Here is a 17,466-nt window from a genome sequence, read left to right as displayed (position 1 = left end):
GGTTAAAAAAGGGGGAAAATTTGATTGGTTAACTTCCAGTGATGGTTATTTTCTTATATGCAATGAAATGTTATGTGAAATTTTTTCTATAGTACTGGACAGGATAAAACTTTACTCATGCCAAGTATTTCTTTATTTGAAACAAAGATAAATTCTGCACAATTTTTTGAAAAGTGCAAATTTAACAAAGACTAATAGGGGAAAATCAATGGTGGTATTACACCTAATATGGGAAGCTGTACATGCACCTTTGACCTTGTGAGTACTCTCATGTGTTAAAATTTCTTGCTATTTAAGTGAAATATTACAAATAATGAAATATTCTGAGTGGATTGAGTCTCCAAAATACATTTTATGAGAAAATTTCCTTGAATTAGGACTTTACCATGAATATTAGTTGACAGAACAAGCCATACTTAGAGTCTTGGGGAGCTTTATCTCCTTATTTCTTATATTCTGCTATACTAGAAAATTTTTCCTAAGAAATACTTTAATAAATATATAGTTTTAAGTAAATGAAATTATTTTTAAAGCAGTAACAACAAATTATTCACCAAAAGAGAAGTTTTTTATGTCCCTCTCTGGAACGCGGCGTAAATTTAAGTTTTACGCAAGGACTTATTGAAACCTCCTTGGAGACAGTAAACTTTTATACGGATAGTTCAAGCAGCTTGAATACTTCAATTAATCATTTATAATAACATTCCTATCATAAATGAGTGAAAGTTACCCCAAAATTTTTATTTATTGGCCTAAAAAGTAGAAATTTTGAGGAAATGAGAGGTATAAATGGACCAAAAGAGACTTTATAAGGAAGAATAAGCGGTCCATTAGTAGTATTTATCATCCTAAAGTCATCTTTTGTATCATATTCAACTGTTTGTAGGCAGATGAGATAAATATTTGATCATTTATTGGTCCACACTATATTCTATCATGATGCGGCTTGGTTTGAATTTTTCGAAGAAATTTTGCTCGAATCGCTGTAGATGTCGTCTTACATTATACTAGATTTTTCTCAAACTATTGAACTGATTATGACAAAACTTGACAGGAATGCTTGAAATAACCAGTATTACAAAGGAAAAAAGTCACATTCAGTTTATTCAACAAAAAAGTCTTCTTTAGGTGTAATACCACCAAATCATAGTACGTCACATCCGGTTGCATACGAAAATAGGTCGAAAAAAAATATTCCCTTGAATTTGACAGTTGTAGGTAATTGATCCTACATTTCATTGCAGTAAAACATTTCTGAGTCATAAACATATATCTTGGGTATTTCAAAGCACCATTATTTCTTTATTTGGGGTTTCTATAGAATATTTTGGAAACTTGATGTTACATGTTTACTAAAGCTTGTACACAGGTTAAAAAAGGGGGAAAATTTGATTGGTTAACTTCCAGTGATGGTTATTTTCTTATATGCAATGAAATGTTATGTGAAATTTTTTCTATAGTACTGGACAGGATAAAACTTTACTCATGCCAAGTATTTCTTTATTTGAAACAAAGATAAGTTCTGCACAATTTTTTGAAAAGTGCAAATTTAACAAAGACTAATAGGGGAAAATCAATGGTGGTATTACACCTAATATGGGAAGCTGTACATGCACCTTTGACCTTGTGAGTACTCTCATGTGTTAAAATTTCTTGCTATTTAAGTGAAATATTACAAATAATGAAATATTCTGAGTGGATTGAGTCTCCAAAATACATTTTATGAGAAAATTTCCTTGAAATAGGACTTTACCATGAATATTAGTTGACAGAACAAGCCATACTTAGAGTCTTGGGGAGCTTTATCTCCTTATTTCTTATATTCTGCTATACTAGAAAATTTTTCCTAAGAAATACTTTAATAAATATATAGTTTTAAGTAAATGAAATTATTTTTAAAGCAGTAACAACAAATTATTCACCAAAAGAGAAGTTTTTTATGTCCCTCTCTGGAACGCGGCGTAAATTTAAGTTTTACGCAAGGACTTATTGAAACCTCCTTGGAGACAGTAAACTTTTATACGGATAGTTCAAGCAGCTTGAATACTTCAATTAATCATTTATAATAACATTCCTATCATAAATGAGTGAAAGTTACCCCAAAATTTTTATTTATTGGCCTAAAAAGTAGAAATTTTGAGGAAATGAGAGGTATAAATGGACCAAAAGAGACTTTATAAGGAAGAATAAGCGGTCCATTAGTAGTATTTATCATCCTAAAGTCATCTTTTGTATCATATTCAACTGTTTGTAGGCAGATGAGATAAATATTTGATCATTTATTGGTCCACACTATATTCTATCATGATGCGGCTTGGTTTGAATTTTTCGAAGAAATTTTGCTCGAATCGCTGTAGATGTCGTCTTACATTATACTAGATTTTTCTCAAACTATTGAACTGATTATGACAAAACTTGACAGGAATGCTTGAAATAACCAGTATTACAAAGGAAAAAAGTCACATTCAGTTTATTCAACAAAAAAGTCTTCTTTAGGTGTAATACCACCAAATCATAGTACGTCACATCCGATTGCATACGAAAATAGGTCGAAAAAAAATATTCCCTTGAATTTGACAGTTGTAGGTAATTGATCCTACATTTCATTGCAGTAAAACATTTCTGAGTCATAAACATATATCTTGGGTATTTCAAAGCACCATTATTTCTTTATTTGGGGTTTCTATAGAATATTTTGGAAACTTGATGTTACATGTTTACTAAAGCTTGTACACAGGTTAAAAAAGGGGGAAAATTTGATTGGTTAACTTCCAGTGATGGTTATTTTCTTATATGCAATGAAATGTTATGTGAAATTTTTTCTATAGTACTGGACAGGATAAAACTTTACTCATGCCAAGTATTTCTTTATTTGAAACAAAGATAAGTTCTGCACAATTTTTTGAAAAGTGCAAATTTAACAAAGACTAATAGGGGAAAATCAATGGTGGTATTACACCTAATATGGGAAGCTGTACATGCACCTTTGACCTTGTGAGTACTCTCATGTGTTAAAATTTCTTACTATTTAAGTGAAATATTACAAATAATGAAATATTCTGAGTGGATTGAGTCTCCAAAATACATTTTATGAGAAAATTTCCTTGAAATAGGACTTTACCATGAATATTAGTTGACAGAACAAGCCATACTTAGAGTCTTGGGGAGCTTTATCTCCTTATTTCTTATATTCTGCTATACTAGAAAATTTTTCCTAAGAAATACTTTAATAAATATATAGTTTTAAGTAAATGAAATTATTTTTAAAGCAGTAACAACAAATTATTCACCAAAAGAGAAGTTTTTTATGTCCCTCTCTGGAACGCGGCGTAAATTTAAGTTTTACGCAAGGACTTATTGAAACCTCCTTGGAGACAGTAAACTTTTATACGGATAGTTCAAGCAGCTTGAATACTTCAATTAATCATTTATAATAACATTCCTATCATAAATGAGTGAAAGTTACCCCAAAATTTTTATTTATTGGCCTAAAAAGTAGAAATTTTGAGGAAATGAGAGGTATAAATGGACCAAAAGAGACTTTATAAGGAAGAATAAGCGGTCCATTAGTAGTATTTATCATCCTAAAGTCATCTTTTGTATCATATTCAACTGTTTGTAGGCAGATGAGATAAATATTTGATCATTTATTGGTCCACACTATATTCTATCATGATGCGGCTTGGTTTGAATTTTTCGAAGAAATTTTGCTCGAATCGCTGTAGATGTCGTCTTACATTATACTAGATTTTTCTCAAACTATTGAACTGATTATGACAAAACTTGACAGGAATGCTTGAAATAACCAGTATTACAAAGGAAAAAAGTCACATTCAGTTTATTCAACAAAAAAGTCTTCTTTAGGTGTAATACCACCAAATCATAGTACGTCACATCCGATTGCATACGAAAATAGGTCGAAAAAAAATATTCCCTTGAATTTGACAGTTGTAGGTAATTGATCCTACATTTCATTGCAGTAAAACATTTCTGAGTCATAAACATATATCTTGGGTATTTCAAAGCACCATTATTTCTTTATTTGGGGTTTCTATAGAATATTTTGGAAACTTGAGGTTACATGGTTACTAAAGCTTGTACACAGGTTAAAAAAGGGGGAAAATTTGATTGGTTAACTTCCAGTGATGGTTATTTTCTTATATGCAATGAAATGTTATGTGAAATTTTTTCTATAGTACTGGACAGGATAAAACTTTACTCATGCCAAGTATTTCTTTATTTGAAACAAAGATAAATTCTGCACAATTTTTTGAAAAGTGCAAATTTAACAAAGACTAATAGGGGAAAATCAATGGTGGTATTACACCTAATATGGGAAGCTGTACATGCACCTTTGACCTTGTGAGTACTCTCATGTGTTAAAATTTCTTGCTATTTAAGTGAAATATTACAAATAATGAAATATTCTGAGTGGATTGAGTCTCCAAAATACATTTTATGAGAAAATTTCCTTGAAATAGGACTTTACCATGAATATTAGTTGACAGAACAAGCCATACTTAGAGTCTTGGGGAGCTTTATCTCCTTATTTCTTATATTCTGCTATACTAGAAAATTTTTCCTAAGAAATACTTTAATAAATATATAGTTTTAAGTAAATGAAATTATTTTTAAAGCAGTAACAACAAATTATTCACCAAAAGAGAAGTTTTTTATGTCCCTCTCTGGAACGCGGCGTAAATTTAAGTTTTACGCAAGGACTTATTGAAACCTCCTTGGAGACAGTAAACTTTTATACGGATAGTTCAAGCAGCTTGAATACTTCAATTAATCATTTATAATAACATTCCTATCATAAATGAGTGAAAGTTACCCCAAAATTTTTATTTATTGGCCTAAAAAGTAGAAATTTTGAGGAAATGAGAGGTATAAATGGACCAAAAGAGACTTTATAAGGAAGAATAAGCGGTCCATTAGTAGTATTTATCATCCTAAAGTCATCTTTTGTATCATATTCAACTGTTTGTAGGCAGATGAGATAAATATTTGATCATTTATTGGTCCACACTATATTCTATCATGATGCGGCTTGGTTTGAATTTTTCGAAGAAATTTTGCTCGAATCGCTGTAGATGTCGTCTTACATTATACTAGATTTTTCTCAAACTATTGAACTGATTATGACAAAACTTGACAGGAATGCTTGAAATAACCAGTATTACAAAGGAAAAAAGTCACATTCAGTTTATTCAACAAAAAAGTCTTCTTTAGGTGTAATACCACCAAATCATAGTACGTCACATCCGATTGCATACGAAAATAGGTCGAAAAAAAATATTCCCTTGAATTTGACAGTTGTAGGTAATTGATCCTACATTTCATTGCAGTAAAACATTTCTGAGTCATAAACATATATCTTGGGTATTTCAAAGCACCATTATTTCTTTATTTGGGGTTTCTATAGAATATTTTGGAAACTTGATGTTACATGTTTACTAAAGCTTGTACACAGGTTAAAAAAGGGGGAAAATTTGATTGGTTAACTTCCAGTGATGGTTATTTTCTTATATGCAATGAAATGTTATGTGAAATTTTTTCTATAGTACTGGACAGGATAAAACTTTACTCATGCCAAGTATTTCTTTATTTGAAACAAAGATAAGTTCTGCACAATTTTTTGAAAAGTGCAAATTTAACAAAGACTAATAGGGGAAAATCAATGGTGGTATTACACCTAATATGGGAAGCTGTACATGCACCTTTGACCTTGTGAGTACTCTCATGTGTTAAAATTTCTTACTATTTAAGTGAAATATTACAAATAATGAAATATTCTGAGTGGATTGAGTCTCCAAAATACATTTTATGAGAAAATTTCCTTGAAATAGGACTTTACCATGAATATTAGTTGACAGAACAAGCCATACTTAGAGTCTTGGGGAGCTTTATCTCCTTATTTCTTATATTCTGCTATACTAGAAAATTTTTCCTAAGAAATACTTTAATAAATATATAGTTTTAAGTAAATGAAATTATTTTTAAAGCAGTAACAACAAATTATTCACCAAAAGAGAAGTTTTTTATGTCCCTCTCTGGAACGCGGCGTAAATTTAAGTTTTACGCAAGGACTTATTGAAACCTCCTTGGAGACAGTAAACTTTTATACGGATAGTTCAAGCAGCTTGAATACTTCAATTAATCATTTATAATAACATTCCTATCATAAATGAGTGAAAGTTACCCCAAAATTTTTATTTATTGGCCTAAAAAGTAGAAATTTTGAGGAAATGAGAGGTATAAATGGACCAAAAGAGACTTTATAAGGAAGAATAAGCGGTCCATTAGTAGTATTTATCATCCTAAAGTCATCTTTTGTATCATATTCAACTGTTTGTAGGCAGATGAGATAAATATTTGATCATTTATTGGTCCACACTATATTCTATCATGATGCGGCTTGGTTTGAATTTTTCGAAGAAATTTTGCTCGAATCGCTGTAGATGTCGTCTTACATTATACTAGATTTTTCTCAAACTATTGAACTGATTATGACAAAACTTGACAGGAATGCTTGAAATAACCAGTATTACAAAGGAAAAAAGTCACATTCAGTTTATTCAACAAAAAAGTCTTCTTTAGGTGTAATACCACCAAATCATAGTACGTCACATCCGATTGCATACGAAAATAGGTCGAAAAAAAATATTCCCTTGAATTTGACAGTTGTAGGTAATTGATCCTACATTTCATTGCAGTAAAACATTTCTGAGTCATAAACATATATCTTGGGTATTTCAAAGCACCATTATTTCTTTATTTGGGGTTTCTATAGAATATTTTGGAAACTTGAGGTTACATGGTTACTAAAGCTTGTACACAGGTTAAAAAAGGGGGAAAATTTGATTGGTTAACTTCCAGTGATGGTTATTTTCTTATATGCAATGAAATGTTATGTGAAATTTTTTCTATAGTACTGGACAGGATAAAACTTTACTCATGCCAAGTATTTCTTTATTTGAAACAAAGATAAATTCTGCACAATTTTTTGAAAAGTGCAAATTTAACAAAGACTAATAGGGGAAAATCAATGGTGGTATTACACCTAATATGGGAAGCTGTACATGCACCTTTGACCTTGTGAGTACTCTCATGTGTTAAAATTTCTTGCTATTTAAGTGAAATATTACAAATAATGAAATATTCTGAGTGGATTGAGTCTCCAAAATACATTTTATGAGAAAATTTCCTTGAAATAGGACTTTACCATGAATATTAGTTGACAGAACAAGCCATACTTAGAGTCTTGGGGAGCTTTATCTCCTTATTTCTTATATTCTGCTATACTAGAAAATTTTTCCTAAGAAATACTTTAATAAATATATAGTTTTAAGTAAATGAAATTATTTTTAAAGCAGTAACAACAAATTATTCACCAAAAGAGAAGTTTTTTATGTCCCTCTCTGGAACGCGGCGTAAATTTAAGTTTTACGCAAGGACTTATTGAAACCTCCTTGGAGACAGTAAACTTTTATACGGATAGTTCAAGCAGCTTGAATACTTCAATTAATCATTTATAATAACATTCCTATCATAAATGAGTGAAAGTTACCCCAAAATTTTTATTTATTGGCCTAAAAAGTAGAAATTTTGAGGAAATGAGAGGTATAAATGGACCAAAAGAGACTTTATAAGGAAGAATAAGCGGTCCATTAGTAGTATTTATCATCCTAAAGTCATCTTTTGTATCATATTCAACTGTTTGTAGGCAGATGAGATAAATATTTGATCATTTATTGGTCCACACTATATTCTATCATGATGCGGCTTGGTTTGAATTTTTCGAAGAAATTTTGCTCGAATCGCTGTAGATGTCGTCTTACATTATACTAGATTTTTCTCAAACTATTGAACTGATTATGACAAAACTTGACAGGAATGCTTGAAATAACCAGTATTACAAAGGAAAAAAGTCACATTCAGTTTATTCAACAAAAAAGTCTTCTTTAGGTGTAATACCACCAAATCATAGTACGTCACATCCGATTGCATACGAAAATAGGTCGAAAAAAAATATTCCCTTGAATTTGACAGTTGTAGGTAATTGATCCTACATTTCATTGCAGTAAAACATTTCTGAGTCATAAACATATATCTTGGGTATTTCAAAGCACCATTATTTCTTTATTTGGGGTTTCTATAGAATATTTTGGAAACTTGAGGTTACATGGTTACTAAAGCTTGTACACAGGTTAAAAAAGGGGGAAAATTTGATTGGTTAACTTCCAGTGATGGTTATTTTCTTATATGCAATGAAATGTTATGTGAAATTTTTTCTATAGTACTGGACAGGATAAAACTTTACTCATGCCAAGTATTTCTTTATTTGAAACAAAGATAAGTTCTGCACAATTTTTTGAAAAGTGCAAATTTAACAAAGACTAATAGGGGAAAATCAATGGTGGTATTACACCTAATATGGGAAGCTGTACATGCACCTTTGACCTTGTGAGTACTCTCATGTGTTAAAATTTCTTACTATTTAAGTGAAATATTACAAATAATGAAATATTCTGAGTGGATTGAGTCTCCAAAATACATTTTATGAGAAAATTTCCTTGAAATAGGACTTTACCATGAATATTAGTTGACAGAACAAGCCATACTTAGAGTCTTGGGGAGCTTTATCTCCTTATTTCTTATATTCTGCTATACTAGAAAATTTTTCCTAAGAAATACTTTAATAAATATATAGTTTTAAGTAAATGAAATTATTTTTAAAGCAGTAACAACAAATTATTCACCAAAAGAGAAGTTTTTTATGTCCCTCTCTGGAACGCGGCGTAAATTTAAGTTTTACGCAAGGACTTATTGAAACCTCCTTGGAGACAGTAAACTTTTATACGGATAGTTCAAGCAGCTTGAATACTTCAATTAATCATTTATAATAACATTCCTATCATAAATGAGTGAAAGTTACCCCAAAATTTTTATTTATTGGCCTAAAAAGTAGAAATTTTGAGGAAATGAGAGGTATAAATGGACCAAAAGAGACTTTATAAGGAAGAATAAGCGGTCCATTAGTAGTATTTATCATCCTAAAGTCATCTTTTGTATCATATTCAACTGTTTGTAGGCAGATGAGATAAATATTTGATCATTTATTGGTCCACACTATATTCTATCATGATGCGGCTTGGTTTGAATTTTTCGAAGAAATTTTGCTCGAATCGCTGTAGATGTCGTCTTACATTATACTAGATTTTTCTCAAACTATTGAACTGATTATGACAAAACTTGACAGGAATGCTTGAAATAACCAGTATTACAAAGGAAAAAAGTCACATTCAGTTTATTCAACAAAAAAGTCTTCTTTAGGTGTAATACCACCAAATCATAGTACGTCACATCCGATTGCATACGAAAATAGGTCGAAAAAAAATATTCCCTTGAATTTGACAGTTGTAGGTAATTGATCCTACATTTCATTGCAGTAAAACATTTCTGAGTCATAAACATATATCTTGGGTATTTCAAAGCACCATTATTTCTTTATTTGGGGTTTCTATAGAATATTTTGGAAACTTGAGGTTACATGGTTACTAAAGCTTGTACACAGGTTAAAAAAGGGGGAAAATTTGATTGGTTAACTTCCAGTGATGGTTATTTTCTTATATGCAATGAAATGTTATGTGAAATTTTTTCTATAGTACTGGACAGGATAAAACTTTACTCATGCCAAGTATTTCTTTATTTGAAACAAAGATAAATTCTGCACAATTTTTTGAAAAGTGCAAATTTAACAAAGACTAATAGGGGAAAATCAATGGTGGTATTACACCTAATATGGGAAGCTGTACATGCACCTTTGACCTTGTGAGTACTCTCATGTGTTAAAATTTCTTGCTATTTAAGTGAAATATTACAAATAATGAAATATTCTGAGTGGATTGAGTCTCCAAAATACATTTTATGAGAAAATTTCCTTGAAATAGGACTTTACCATGAATATTAGTTGACAGAACAAGCCATACTTAGAGTCTTGGGGAGCTTTATCTCCTTATTTCTTATATTCTGCTATACTAGAAAATTTTTCCTAAGAAATACTTTAATAAATATATAGTTTTAAGTAAATGAAATTATTTTTAAAGCAGTAACAACAAATTATTCACCAAAAGAGAAGTTTTTTATGTCCCTCTCTGGAACGCGGCGTAAATTTAAGTTTTACGCAAGGACTTATTGAAACCTCCTTGGAGACAGTAAACTTTTATACGGATAGTTCAAGCAGCTTGAATACTTCAATTAATCATTTATAATAACATTCCTATCATAAATGAGTGAAAGTTACCCCAAAATTTTTATTTATTGGCCTAAAAAGTAGAAATTTTGAGGAAATGAGAGGTATAAATGGACCAAAAGAGACTTTATAAGGAAGAATAAGCGGTCCATTAGTAGTATTTATCATCCTAAAGTCATCTTTTGTATCATATTCAACTGTTTGTAGGCAGATGAGATAAATATTTGATCATTTATTGGTCCACACTATATTCTATCATGATGCGGCTTGGTTTGAATTTTTCGAAGAAATTTTGCTCGAATCGCTGTAGATGTCGTCTTACATTATACTAGATTTTTCTCAAACTATTGAACTGATTATGACAAAACTTGACAGGAATGCTTGAAATAACCAGTATTACAAAGGAAAAAAGTCACATTCAGTTTATTCAACAAAAAAGTCTTCTTTAGGTGTAATACCACCAAATCATAGTACGTCACATCCGATTGCATACGAAAATAGGTCGAAAAAAAATATTCCCTTGAATTTGACAGTTGTAGGTAATTGATCCTACATTTCATTGCAGTAAAACATTTCTGAGTCATAAACATATATCTTGGGTATTTCAAAGCACCATTATTTCTTTATTTGGGGTTTCTATAGAATATTTTGGAAACTTGAGGTTACATGGTTACTAAAGCTTGTACACAGGTTAAAAAAGGGGGAAAATTTGATTGGTTAACTTCCAGTGATGGTTATTTTCTTATATGCAATGAAATGTTATGTGAAATTTTTTCTATAGTACTGGACAGGATAAAACTTTACTCATGCCAAGTATTTCTTTATTTGAAACAAAGATAAGTTCTGCACAATTTTTTGAAAAGTGCAAATTTAACAAAGACTAATAGGGGAAAATCAATGGTGGTATTACACCTAATATGGGAAGCTGTACATGCACCTTTGACCTTGTGAGTACTCTCATGTGTTAAAATTTCTTACTATTTAAGTGAAATATTACAAATAATGAAATATTCTGAGTGGATTGAGTCTCCAAAATACATTTTATGAGAAAATTTCCTTGAAATAGGACTTTACCATGAATATTAGTTGACAGAACAAGCCATACTTAGAGTCTTGGGGAGCTTTATCTCCTTATTTCTTATATTCTGCTATACTAGAAAATTTTTCCTAAGAAATACTTTAATAAATATATAGTTTTAAGTAAATGAAATTATTTTTAAAGCAGTAACAACAAATTATTCACCAAAAGAGAAGTTTTTTATGTCCCTCTCTGGAACGCGGCGTAAATTTAAGTTTTACGCAAGGACTTATTGAAACCTCCTTGGAGACAGTAAACTTTTATACGGATAGTTCAAGCAGCTTGAATACTTCAATTAATCATTTATAATAACATTCCTATCATAAATGAGTGAAAGTTACCCCAAAATTTTTATTTATTGGCCTAAAAAGTAGAAATTTTGAGGAAATGAGAGGTATAAATGGACCAAAAGAGACTTTATAAGGAAGAATAAGCGGTCCATTAGTAGTATTTATCATCCTAAAGTCATCTTTTGTATCATATTCAACTGTTTGTAGGCAGATGAGATAAATATTTGATCATTTATTGGTCCACACTATATTCTATCATGATGCGGCTTGGTTTGAATTTTTCGAAGAAATTTTGCTCGAATCGCTGTAGATGTCGTCTTACATTATACTAGATTTTTCTCAAACTATTGAACTGATTATGACAAAACTTGACAGGAATGCTTGAAATAACCAGTATTACAAAGGAAAAAAGTCACATTCAGTTTATTCAACAAAAAAGTCTTCTTTAGGTGTAATACCACCAAATCATAGTACGTCACATCCGATTGCATACGAAAATAGGTCGAAAAAAAATATTCCCTTGAATTTGACAGTTGTAGGTAATTGATCCTACATTTCATTGCAGTAAAACATTTCTGAGTCATAAACATATATCTTGGGTATTTCAAAGCACCATTATTTCTTTATTTGGGGTTTCTATAGAATATTTTGGAAACTTGAGGTTACATGGTTACTAAAGCTTGTACACAGGTTAAAAAAGGGGGAAAATTTGATTGGTTAACTTCCAGTGATGGTTATTTTCTTATATGCAATGAAATGTTATGTGAAATTTTTTCTATAGTACTGGACAGGATAAAACTTTACTCATGCCAAGTATTTCTTTATTTGAAACAAAGATAAGTTCTGCACAATTTTTTGAAAAGTGCAAATTTAACAAAGACTAATAGGGGAAAATCAATGGTGGTATTACACCTAATATGGGAAGCTGTACATGCACCTTTGACCTTGTGAGTACTCTCATGTGTTAAAATTTCTTACTATTTAAGTGAAATATTACAAATAATGAAATATTCTGAGTGGATTGAGTCTCCAAAATACATTTTATGAGAAAATTTCCTTGAAATAGGACTTTACCATGAATATTAGTTGACAGAACAAGCCATACTTAGAGTCTTGGGGAGCTTTATCTCCTTATTTCTTATATTCTGCTATACTAGAAAATTTTTCCTAAGAAATACTTTAATAAATATATAGTTTTAAGTAAATGAAATTATTTTTAAAGCAGTAACAACAAATTATTCACCAAAAGAGAAGTTTTTTATGTCCCTCTCTGGAACGCGGCGTAAATTTAAGTTTTACGCAAGGACTTATTGAAACCTCCTTGGAGACAGTAAACTTTTATACGGATAGTTCAAGCAGCTTGAATACTTCAATTAATCATTTATAATAACATTCCTATCATAAATGAGTGAAAGTTACCCCAAAATTTTTATTTATTGGCCTAAAAAGTAGAAATTTTGAGGAAATGAGAGGTATAAATGGACCAAAAGAGACTTTATAAGGAAGAATAAGCGGTCCATTAGTAGTATTTATCATCCTAAAGTCATCTTTTGTATCATATTCAACTGTTTGTAGGCAGATGAGATAAATATTTGATCATTTATTGGTCCACACTATATTCTATCATGATGCGGCTTGGTTTGAATTTTTCGAAGAAATTTTGCTCGAATCGCTGTAGATGTCGTCTTACATTATACTAGATTTTTCTCAAACTATTGAACTGATTATGACAAAACTTGACAGGAATGCTTGAAATAACCAGTATTACAAAGGAAAAAAGTCACATTCAGTTTATTCAACAAAAAAGTCTTCTTTAGGTGTAATACCACCAAATCATAGTACGTCACATCCGATTGCATACGAAAATAGGTCGAAAAAAAATATTCCCTTGAATTTGACAGTTGTAGGTAATTGATCCTACATTTCATTGCAGTAAAACATTTCTGAGTCATAAACATATATCTTGGGTATTTCAAAGCACCATTATTTCTTTATTTGGGGTTTCTATAGAATATTTTGGAAACTTGAGGTTACATGGTTACTAAAGCTTGTACACAGGTTAAAAAAGGGGGAAAATTTGATTGGTTAACTTCCAGTGATGGTTATTTTCTTATATGCAATGAAATGTTATGTGAAATTTTTTCTATAGTACTGGACAGGATAAAACTTTACTCATGCCAAGTATTTCTTTATTTGAAACAAAGATAAATTCTGCACAATTTTTTGAAAAGTGCAAATTTAACAAAGACTAATAGGGGAAAATCAATGGTGGTATTACACCTAATATGGGAAGCTGTACATGCACCTTTGACCTTGTGAGTACTCTCATGTGTTAAAATTTCTTGCTATTTAAGTGAAATATTACAAATAATGAAATATTCTGAGTGGATTGAGTCTCCAAAATACATTTTATGAGAAAATTTCCTTGAAATAGGACTTTACCATGAATATTAGTTGACAGAACAAGCCATACTTAGAGTCTTGGGGAGCTTTATCTCCTTATTTCTTATATTCTGCTATACTAGAAAATTTTTCCTAAGAAATACTTTAATAAATATATAGTTTTAAGTAAATGAAATTATTTTTAAAGCAGTAACAACAAATTATTCACCAAAAGAGAAGTTTTTTATGTCCCTCTCTGGAACGCGGCGTAAATTTAAGTTTTACGCAAGGACTTATTGAAACCTCCTTGGAGACAGTAAACTTTTATACGGATAGTTCAAGCAGCTTGAATACTTCAATTAATCATTTATAATAACATTCCTATCATAAATGAGTGAAAGTTACCCCAAAATTTTTATTTATTGGCCTAAAAAGTAGAAATTTTGAGGAAATGAGAGGTATAAATGGACCAAAAGAGACTTTATAAGGAAGAATAAGCGGTCCATTAGTAGTATTTATCATCCTAAAGTCATCTTTTGTATCATATTCAACTGTTTGTAGGCAGATGAGATAAATATTTGATCATTTATTGGTCCACACTATATTCTATCATGATGCGGCTTGGTTTGAATTTTTCGAAGAAATTTTGCTCGAATCGCTGTAGATGTCGTCTTACATTATACTAGATTTTTCTCAAACTATTGAACTGATTATGACAAAACTTGACAGGAATGCTTGAAATAACCAGTATTACAAAGGAAAAAAGTCACATTCAGTTTATTCAACAAAAAAGTCTTCTTTAGGTGTAATACCACCAAATCATAGTACGTCACATCCGATTGCATACGAAAATAGGTCGAAAAAAAATATTCCCTTGAATTTGACAGTTGTAGGTAATTGATCCTACATTTCATTGCAGTAAAACATTTCTGAGTCATAAACATATATCTTGGGTATTTCAAAGCACCATTATTTCTTTATTTGGGGTTTCTATAGAATATTTTGGAAACTTGAGGTTACATGGTTACTAAAGCTTGTACACAGGTTAAAAAAGGGGGAAAATTTGATTGGTTAACTTCCAGTGATGGTTATTTTCTTATATGCAATGAAATGTTACGTGAAATTTTTTTTATAGTACTGGACAGGATAAAACTTTACTCATGCCAAGTATTTCTTTATTTGAAACAAAGATAAATTCTGCACAATTTTTTGAAAAGTGCAAATTTAACAAAGACTAATAGGGGAAAATCAATGGTGGTATTACACCTAATATGGGAAGCTGTACATGCACCTTTGACCTTGTGAGTACTCTCATGTGTTAAAATTTCTTGCTATTTAAGTGAAATATTACAAATAATGAAATATTCTGAGTGGATTGAGTCTCCAAAATACATTTTATGAGAAAATTTCCTTGAAATAGGACTTTACCATGAATATTAGTTGACAGAACAAGCCATACTTAGAGTCTTGGGGAGCTTTATCTCCTTATTTCTTATATTCTGCTATACTAGAAAATTTTTCCTAAGAAATACTTTAATAAATATATAGTTTTAAGTAAATGAAATTATTTTTAAAGCAGTAACAACAAATTATTCACCAAAAGAGAAGTTTTTTATGTCCCTCTCTGGAACGCGGCGTAAATTTAAGTTTTACGCAAGGACTTATTGAAACCTCCTTGGAGACAGTAAACTTTTATACGGATAGTTCAAGCAGCTTGAATACTTCAATTAATCATTTATAATAACATTCCTATCATAAATGAGTGAAAGTTACCCCAAAATTTTTATTTATTGGCCTAAAAAGTAGAAATTTTGAGGAAATGAGAGGTATAAATGGACCAAAAGAGACTTTATAAGGAAGAATAAGCGGTCCATTAGTAGTATTTATCATCCTAAAGTCATCTTTTGTATCATATTCAACTGTTTGTAGGCAGATGAGATAAATATTTGATCATTTATTGGTCCACACTATATTCTATCATGATGCGGCTTGGTTTGAATTTTTCGAAGAAATTTTGCTCGAATCGCTGTAGATGTCGTCTTACATTATACTAGATTTTTCTCAAACTATTGAACTGATTATGACAAAACTTGACAGGAACGCTTGAAATAACCAGTATTACAAAGGAAAAAAGTCACATTCAGTTTATTCAACAAAAAAGTCTTCTTAATATGGGAAGCTGTACATGCACCTTTGACCTTGTGAGTACTCTCATGTGTTAAAATTTCTTGCTATTTAAGTGAAATATTACAAATAATGAAATATTCTGAGTGGATTGAGTCTCCAAAATACATTTTATGAGAAAATTTCCTTGAAATAGGACTTTACCATGAATATTAGTTGACAGAACAAGCCATACTTAGAGTCTTGGGGAGCTTTATCTCCTTATTTCTTATATTCTGCTATACTAGAAAATTTTTCCTAAGAAATACTTTAATAAATATATAGTTTTAAGTAAATGAAATTATTTTTAAAGCAGTAACAACAAATTATTCACCAAAAGAGAAGTTTTTTATGTCCTTCTCTGGAACGCGGCGTAAATTTAAGTTTTACGCAAGGACTTATTGAAACCTCCTTGGAGACAGTAAACTTTTATACGGATAGTTCAAGCAGCTTGAATACTTCAATTAATCATTTATAATAACATTCCTATCATAAATGAGTGAAAGTTACCCCAAAATTTTTATTTATTGGCCTAAAAAGTAGAAATTTTGAGGAAATGAGAGGTATAAATGGACCAAAAGAGACTTTATAAGGAAGAATAAGCGGTCCATTAGTAGTATTTATCATCCTAAAGTCATCTTTTGTATCATATTCAACTGTTTGTAGGCAGATGAGATAAATATTTGATCATTTATTGGTCCACACTATATTCTATCATGATGCGGCTTGGTTTGAATTTTTCGAAGAAATTTTGCTCGAATCGCTGTAGATGTCGTCTTACATTATACTAGATTTTTCTCAAACTATTGAACTGATTATGACAAAACTTGACAGGAATGCTTGAAATAACCAGTATTACAAAGGAAAAAAGTCACATTCAGTTTATTCAACAAAAAAGTCTTCTTTATGGGAAGCTGTACATGCACCTTTGACCTTGTGAGTACTCTCATGTGTTAAAATTTCTTGCTATTTAAGTGAAATATTACAAATAATGAAATATTCTGAGTGGATTGAGTCTCCAAAATACATTTTATGAGAAAATTTCCTTGAAATAGGACTTTACCATGAATATTAGTTGACAGAACAAGCCATACTTAGAGTCTTGGGGAGCTTTTTCTCCTTATTTCTTATATTCTGCTATACTAGAAAAATTTTCCTAAGAAATATTTTAATAAATATATAGTTTTAAGTAAATGAAATTATTTTTAAAGCAGTCACAACAAATTATTCACCAAAAGAGAAGTTTTTTATGTACCTCTCTGGAACGCGGCGTAAATTTAATTTTTACGCAAGGACTT

Source organism: Mytilus californianus, unplaced genomic scaffold, assembly GCF_021869535.1.
Source record: "Mytilus californianus isolate M0D057914Y unplaced genomic scaffold, xbMytCali1.0.p SCAF_27, whole genome shotgun sequence".
Lineage (NCBI taxonomy): Eukaryota > Metazoa > Mollusca > Bivalvia > Mytilida > Mytilidae > Mytilus > Mytilus californianus.
This window is presented reverse-complemented; position numbering follows the sequence as displayed.